This window comes from Mustela nigripes, chromosome 3 (genome assembly GCF_022355385.1).
Source record: "Mustela nigripes isolate SB6536 chromosome 3, MUSNIG.SB6536, whole genome shotgun sequence".
Lineage (NCBI taxonomy): Eukaryota > Metazoa > Chordata > Mammalia > Carnivora > Mustelidae > Mustela > Mustela nigripes.
The window spans coordinates 17,486,584-17,494,891 of record NC_081559.1 but is presented as its reverse complement, the minus strand read 5'-3'; positions in this window follow the sequence as shown (position 1 = coordinate 17,494,891).

The following is an 8,308-nucleotide window of genomic DNA, read 5'->3' as shown; positions in this document are numbered from 1 at the left end:
GCTGGATCAATAGCTACATACAGGTATGAGGGGATGTGTTGATTTGCTCAAGCAATGGAACCACAGCTAGCACAGCAGTTGCAGCTGGAACCACCACTCAGTTAAGCGTTTGGTAATCTACTGTTATTCTCTAGGATTCATCTGTCCTCTGCACAGGCCAAATACGAAAGTTGAATGGGTATTTGATGAAAATCACCACCCCTGCATCTTTCAGATCCTTGATGGTGACAGTAATCTCCACACTCCCCTTTGGACTGTAATATTGGTTTGGGTTTGCTAATTTCCTAGATAGAGGCAGCTCTCGTGTCTTCCACTTGGCCTTTACCACTATAATAGGCAATGGTGGAATATATGAGAATGGAGTTCATGGGTAAAGGATAAAATTGGGAGTCATGGGCACTTGGGTGGCTCAGTCTGTTATGTGCCTGCCTTCAGCTTGGGTCATGATCCCAGGCTGCTGGGATCAAGTCCCACATCGGGCTCCCAGGGAGCCCACTTCTCTCTCTCCCTCTGCCCCTCCTCCCTGCTCATTCTCTGTCTCTCTCTCTCTCTCTCTCTCTCTCTCTCCTAAATAAATAAAAACCTCTTAAAAATTTGGGAGTCATAAGGCAGATGATATTTAAAGCCTTTCAATCACCTCACTACGTGAGATCACCAAGGAAATGAGTGGAGATAGAGAAACTGAGGACCGGTCTTGGGACTACACCAACTATAAGAGGAGGGAAAGATGGGCAAGAAGACTGGAAAGGATCAGCTTGTGAGACATAAGGTAAACCAGAGCCATGTGGTGCCCGAAAGTCAAGTAAAAGTCATGTTTCCAGAAGGAAGGGATGATCAGTTGTGTCAATGCTTGATTTAAAAAAAGGAAGATTAGTATTGAGAATTTTCCATTGAATTTAACCAAAACTAAACTATATATATCTTGACAGTCTGCATCTTTGTGTTTGTGGGTGTCTGTTAAATCTGGGAGCACCTGGGGACTGCAGAGCTGCTTCTACCCAGATGCTTTGCCTGCAAGTTGTAGCAATTTATTAGAAAATATTTACTGCTCTCCATGGTGTTATCAGAAGCATGTGTGATTAAAGGAAAGTTGTTAAAGACCTCTGAAAATGTGATCTTTTCCACTGTAACACAGAGTTTACAAACGCTGTCTAAACTTTCAAGAAAGAGAGATTTTCCTTGACCCAGGTAGTCCTGCAGCCCTGCAAAGAGCTTATTTCAGCCCTCAATAGGGGATATTGAGTTTTACCAAATACATTGTAGATCACAGAAAATGTGAGCATGCTCCACCACCATCAGCATCATGGGGTGTACGTATGATGGGGTCAATGAAAAAAGAATGGTAGACTCACAAAGTATTTTTCTTGCCCATTACTCCATAGTTATAAGGAAGACAAAGACCTAGAAAGATCAAGACAACTGGGAGACAGTGTTTCCCAATATTAATAACATTCAGACCTAAATTAAAATAATATTTAATAGTATTTGTTTAGCATACTGAGGTAAACAAACAGAAAGTTCCAATGTCTGCCAGTGACCATTCCAATGGTTCTGGTCACCTCAAACCCCACCTAGGTGCCCCAACATCCAAGAGACTCAATATCTTAGCACTGTATACTTAAAAATATCAGTTGGAAATCCTCCCTATGTTCATTTGGCTTATTTATCTCTATATCCCCAGAATCTAGCACATGGCCACAGAACTCAAAAATGTTACAGAATGATAGACATGAGTATACAAGCTCCTTTTGACCCCACGGAATGGAGGGTGCAAGATTCAAATGGCTGAAGTCACCAGGAAACTGTATGGACTATTCAGAATCAGCTTGATCAGAGGAAACTTATATTGATCCTCATCTATCATTTATATATACTTTTTTAGATATTAAAATGCAGGCCTGGGTGCCTGGGTGGCTTAGTTGGTTAAGCATCCAACTCCAGCTGTGAGATCAAGCCCCACATCAGGCTCTGCACTGAGCATGAAGCCTGCTTGCATTACTCTCTCTTCCTCTCTCTCTCTGCCCTTTCCCATTAATGTTCTATCACCCCCTCCTTAAATAAGTAAATAAATAAATAAATCAGACAACAGTGTGAGCCAAGCACACATTCATGGCTAATAGAAATGCAAAGAGGTGTGCCATTATGGAAATGTGACTGATACACCTTAATACTTTCAAACCCTGGACTTTTAGAAATCTCTCCTAAGGAAAATTTCAAAAATACAAACAAAATTTTATATTCAGAGAAACTCATCATAATATTTTTTTGCACAACAAGGTATTGATTAAATAATCATATGATAGAATTTTTAAAAACTTAAAACTTAATTTACAAAGAATTTTGATGACAGGAAAATGTTTATATTGCATGATCAGGTGAAAGAAACAATACAAAATGGTATATGATTTATAATGTCAATCATCTTAAAAATATATACAATATCAATATTCAAAAAAGGGCTAAATAAATACTGATTGATGGGATTATGGGAATTTTTTGTTTTCTTCTCTTTATTTATTTTCTAAATTTTCTATAATAATAATACTGACATTTTTATAATTAAAAGTATTTTGGTAAAATCAAGTTTTTGGAATCTATAATGAGATGAAAAATGCTTATAATACTAAGTAAAAAATCAAGATGAACAGTATGATTACAACTGCTTAACTTTTATAAAAAGCATATCTATATTTAGAAAAGAAAACTCCAAGATAATAAATGTGGTTTCTCTGAGGAATGAGATTGGGGCAATTATCATTCTCCTTTCTACCTTTCTGCATTTTTCAATTTTGCACAATGGAAATATATTAACTTTATGTGATAACAGCAATATAATTCCTTAATTTTTATTCTAAATTTAATCATTAGGTGATAGTTGGTAGAATTTTCAAAGTAGATTAAGTACAACTAAGAAGGAGTATCTAATTAGTATGCAAAGAAAAAAATCTTTGGCAAAAATATTCGTGAGACTAAAACAGACTCTTTGTAAGCTTGAGAAAGACCCTATTCAACTCCATTTTCATAATCTAGTCTGCAGTCATTGTTGGACTTGAGAACAGCAGTTACACTTTGACATTTTCTGTACTATTACAGATAGTGACTTCTCTCTCCATCCCAAACAACTCCAGCTAGGTCAGTTTTAAATTTAAAGCATTTCTGGAAAGAAGATACTGTATAACAGACATAAAGACAATTAAAATGCAATGTTATTGTCTTTTTCACTTTCAATATGTCATTACCAACATTCACTTATCTTAGTGACAGATGTGGAGTGTTAACCAAAAAAAGACATGACCTTAGCATCTGGTGAGGGAATCTATCTTTCCACTGATCTGTGTTGACACAAACTAGCAATATGGCTGAGATTTCCTCCTTGGAAGTGAATTTTGCCCCATTACTAAAATACCTTTCTTCATAAATCTTTCATAAATCCGATAGTGTTAACACTGGGGAGCCCCATTACCAAAATACTAGCCAGTACTATCTTTAATGGGTTAGAAAGTGAGCAGTTCCATGCTTCTAATGACTGGCTATTTGGGGGCGACAACAGAAAGGAGCTGAAGGAGCTACCAAGATACAAAACTATTCAAAGGGTGAAATTTATTTCTTCTGTTCTTCAGACTATAACCTACCAATCACTTTGGATTTTAATGTGCTGGGAATTAAAGGAATTACTATAAAGCAAGACTTTAGCTGATAATGAGCTATCTGTTTTAAACTAAGACTTTTTTTTTTTCCTAATGGAACATTTAGTACATCAGAGAAAGTATTTACGAGGAAGCCTCCTTGCCATCATCTGACCCTCAAGCCATAACCCCACCCACTTTACCATAAATACAAAGGTTCATTGATACAGTAGGGGATCCTTTGAAACCTATCCAAACCTCTCTCTCCATTCCTTCTACTTACACATCTCGAATATTAAAGTGAAAAATAGAACATAAATATAGATAAATGAATGATTAAAGCCTGTAAAGTAAAATAGGAGTAGAAAAAATAAATAGGAATAGAAACAAATAAATAAATAGAAAAAAATAAATAGGAATAGAAAAAAGGACATGATTGGGCACATGGGTGGCTTTGATGGTTAAGTGCACACCTTTGGCTGAGGTCATGATCCCAGGACCCTAGGATCAAGCCCCACATGGGCTCCCTGCTCAGTGGGGAGCCTACTTCTCCATCTGCCCTCTGCTTGTGCTCTCTATCGCTCTCTCGCTCTCTTTTCTTTCTCTCTCAAATAAATAAAATCTGTTTAAAAAGAAAGAAAAAAGGACATGGTGGCATAGGGTACTAGTAGCTCACCAACCAACTAGTTGCTCACCAATCTAATTTCTCTTCTTTCTGGGCACACAGATCTACACTTCACACCTTCCCCTGCAATGAGGAGTCATGTGACTCCGTTTTGGCCAATGGGATGCAGACAGAAACAATGAACACTCCCAGAGCTGCAGCATAGAATCCTCCCACATGCAATCCTCCCTCAAGCCATAACCCCACCTCACTTGTCAAATGAATGGAAAAGCCCCCAAGGACACAAAGAAAAGTGAAGAAACATGGTAGAAAAGAACTGAAAGAAGAGAGCTTCTCAGGACTATAGGTCCTGGGAAGACCCATGTTGAACATCCATATTGCATCAGCAAAAACTAAACTTTCATTATGTTAAGCCACAAAAATACTGGGGTTGTTTGTTTTAGCAGTTAGCCTATCCCAGCTAAAACAGACAAGGTTACATATATTTACATAATGATTGCAACAGGCATATTCATAGAGATATTCACCTATGTTTTATATCCAGAAATTTAAAAAAGACAAATTTGATGTTTTCAGCCCATTTCTAAATAATTTTAATTGTGGTCTAATTTAGCAATTCACTTTTTCTATAAATGTAGTTAAACATTAAGACTCTCTGTATAATTTGGCTGGCTGCTATAAATCTGAGAACTTTATATCACTCTATGTAAGTCATGATTTAGATTTTGAGAGTGCATGACAAAGGAGGTAGTATTTCAGCTCAGTCTTGAGAGTAGTATTAGAGTGATCAGGTGATAAGAGTCCTAGAATCAGGTGATTAGAGACCTAGCATTTAAAACCCAGAAGGTATACAGTTGAGGAAAGGAAGAGCCAGAAAAGTTTCAACCTGTCCAAAAATCACACTATTGTATTGCAACAATTCCTGGTTCAGAAGAGGAATTCCTTGACTTCTAACCTAGTGTTCACTGTATGTCACATTATCCTTCATATCTCCTCACTTAGCAAGATATAAATATTCTCTGAATAATCTGTTATTAGGCAATGACTGTATGCATTTACAAATATTCAAATGTCTATACACACACACACACATACACACACACGCAGGTTTCCACCTGAACTAGAATAAACCTCTAATGCAACTATGTCTATCATTAAGGAATATTACCTCATTTTTGCTTGTCTCCCAATAGGAAATATCTAGCCACACACACTGTGTGGTAGCTCGTCTTCAAAGATGGCCCCCAAAGTGCATGCCTCATGCTATCTATATCCTTGTATATAAGATCTCCTAATACACTGACTCCAGATTTCCAACAAAATGTGCCAGGAGTGATGCAGAATCACTTCAAGACTTTAGGAAGATCAGTTGCTTGTGCTTCCTCCTTCTTGGAACATGTAGTTTGGGGAATCTAGAACCACAGTATAAGAAGTCTAGCTACCCTACCAGAAAAACTATATGGAGAGGTCATGTAGAGATAAGAATTCTGAAACTACAAGGAGAGAGGCCCAGCTGTCCCAGGACTCCAGTAAGCATCTGACTGCAGCCACAAAAGAGACAACAAACACTACCAGATGTTCCCAGTCAACACACAGAGCAGTGAGAGATAATATAATAGCTGCTATTTTAAGCCACTAATTTTTTTGTTTTGTTTTCCCTTCTGATTTCTCTTATTTAATTGAATTAGCCAGAATCTTCAGAATATGAAATAAAAATTTATTCATTTGCATAATTAAAATAATCTATATAAGTTGTCATTTTGTTGTATTTTAAAATTTATAATTGTGTAATTACTTTCAAGTTCTTCTTCCCTTGTGCAAAGATGTTTTCCATTTCTGTTGCAGATTTAACTCAGTTTTGTTTAAAAGTTTCATTATAGATATAAATTGTTGCATCTTCTTGGTGAATTGACCCTTTTATTATTATATAATGCCCTTCACTCTTCTGATGGTTTTGAGTTAAAGTCTATTTTGTCTGCTGTAAGTAGAACCACTCCTGCTCTTTTCTGGCAACCATTAACATGGAATATCTTTTTCTATTTCTTCACTTTCAGTCTATGTGTGTCTTTAAATCTAAAACACAACTCCTATACACAGCATACACAGACTTTCCTCAGCTTACGATGGGTTACATCACAAGAAACTTATTGTAAGTTGAAAATATCATAAATCAAAAAAGCATTTAATATACGTAACCTACTGAACATCATAGCTTAGCCTTGCCTACCTTAAACATACTCAGAACACTTAAATTAGCCATAGTTGGGCAAAATTATCTAACACAAAGCCTACTTCATAATAAAGTGTTGAATATCACATGTAATTTATTGAATACTGTACCAAAAATGAAAAACAAGATGTTTTTATAGGAATAGAATGATTGTAAGTGGAAAGGAGCAAGATGGCAGAGAAGTATGAGACCTAAATATCATCAAGTCCCAAGAGTTCAGCTGGATAGTCATCAAACCTTTCTGAAGAGCTACAAACTCAACAGGAGAGAGAAGAGCAGCAGTTCTAGGAACAGGAAATCGACCACTTTCCAGAAGGTAGGACATTATGGAGAAGTGAATCCCAGGCAACATTCAGGAGGATAGACCATGAGGGGAGGGGTTGGCTCCCTGCAAGTGAGAGAGCTTCAGAGCACAAAATTGGAACTTTTAGAAGTCTGCTCCACTGAGGGACGTCACTCCAGAGGCTAAGCAGGGGGCTGGAGCCCTCATGGGGACAGTGTGGTCTCAGGATCCACAAGGTCACAGAAAAACTGAGGGTGCCTGAGGGTGGCAGAGCTCCCAGGTATTGAAGTGGGGAAACCAGCTGCAAAGACAGAGCCAAGGAGTATGCGCTCAGCTCAGGGTTACATTAAACCATGATCCAAGGTACAGTCAGGCCACTGCTCTTCAGACAGGGACCCAACAAGCAGTAGATCCAGGAGACTCACCTTCCTCCTCTGGGAGGAGTGGTGTGGGAGCATGCTGCAGGAATCTGCTGGGTTGGGAGACTCCAAACAGGGCTGTGTACCAGAGACAGAAATGCTTGGTCACAGGCCAGGTGAGCTCAGAGTACGGCTGGAGACCAGGGAGATGGAAGTGATTGACTGCTTTTCTCTGAAGGTGCACAGAGGAGTGGGGCCACCAGCTCTCAGCTCCTACATAACAAAATACACCCAAAACTAAGTGTGTGGCTATGTTCTATTCACCACTTTAATATATATATATGTTTCTTTTTTCTCCCCTTTCTTCCCCCCCCACCCCCAGTTTCAGGTCTCTTCTGATTAGGTTAGTGTATATTTTTCTGGGGTCATTGCTAACTTTTCAGTATTTTGTTCTCTCATTCATCTACTCTTATCTGGATAGAATAACAAGGTGGGAAATACCACAGGGAAAAAAAAAAGAACACGAGGCAGTACCGACGGCTAGGGACCTAATCAATACAGACATTAGTAATATGTCAGAACAAGAGTTCAGAATGACAATTATCAAGGTGCTAGCTGGGCTCAAAAAAAGCATGGAAGATATTAGAGAATCCCTTTCTGGAGAAATAAGAGAACTAAGATCTAACCAAGTTGAAATCAAAAAGCTATTATTGAGTTGCAATAAAAAACAGAGGCTCTTACTGCTAGGATAAATGAGGCAGAAGAGAGAATTCATGATATAGAAGACCAAATGATGGAGAATAAAGAAGCTGAGCAGAGGAGAGACAAACAACTACTGGACCACAAGGGGAGAATTTGAGAGATAAATGACTCTAAATAATAAGACTAAATAATATTAGAATAATTGGGATCCCAGAAGAAGAAGAAAGAGGGAGGCAGAAGATATACTGGAGCAAATAAGAGCAGGGAATTTCCCTAATTTGGCAAAGGGAATAAGCATCAAAATCGAGGAGATAGAGAAACCCCCTCAAAATCAACAAAAATAGGTCTGCACCGCATCATCTAATAGTAAAACTTACAAGTCTCAATGACAAATAGAAATTCCTGAAAGCAGATCAGGACAAGAGGTCTGTGACATAAAATGGTAGAAATACTAGATTGGCAGCAGACCTATCCACAGAGACC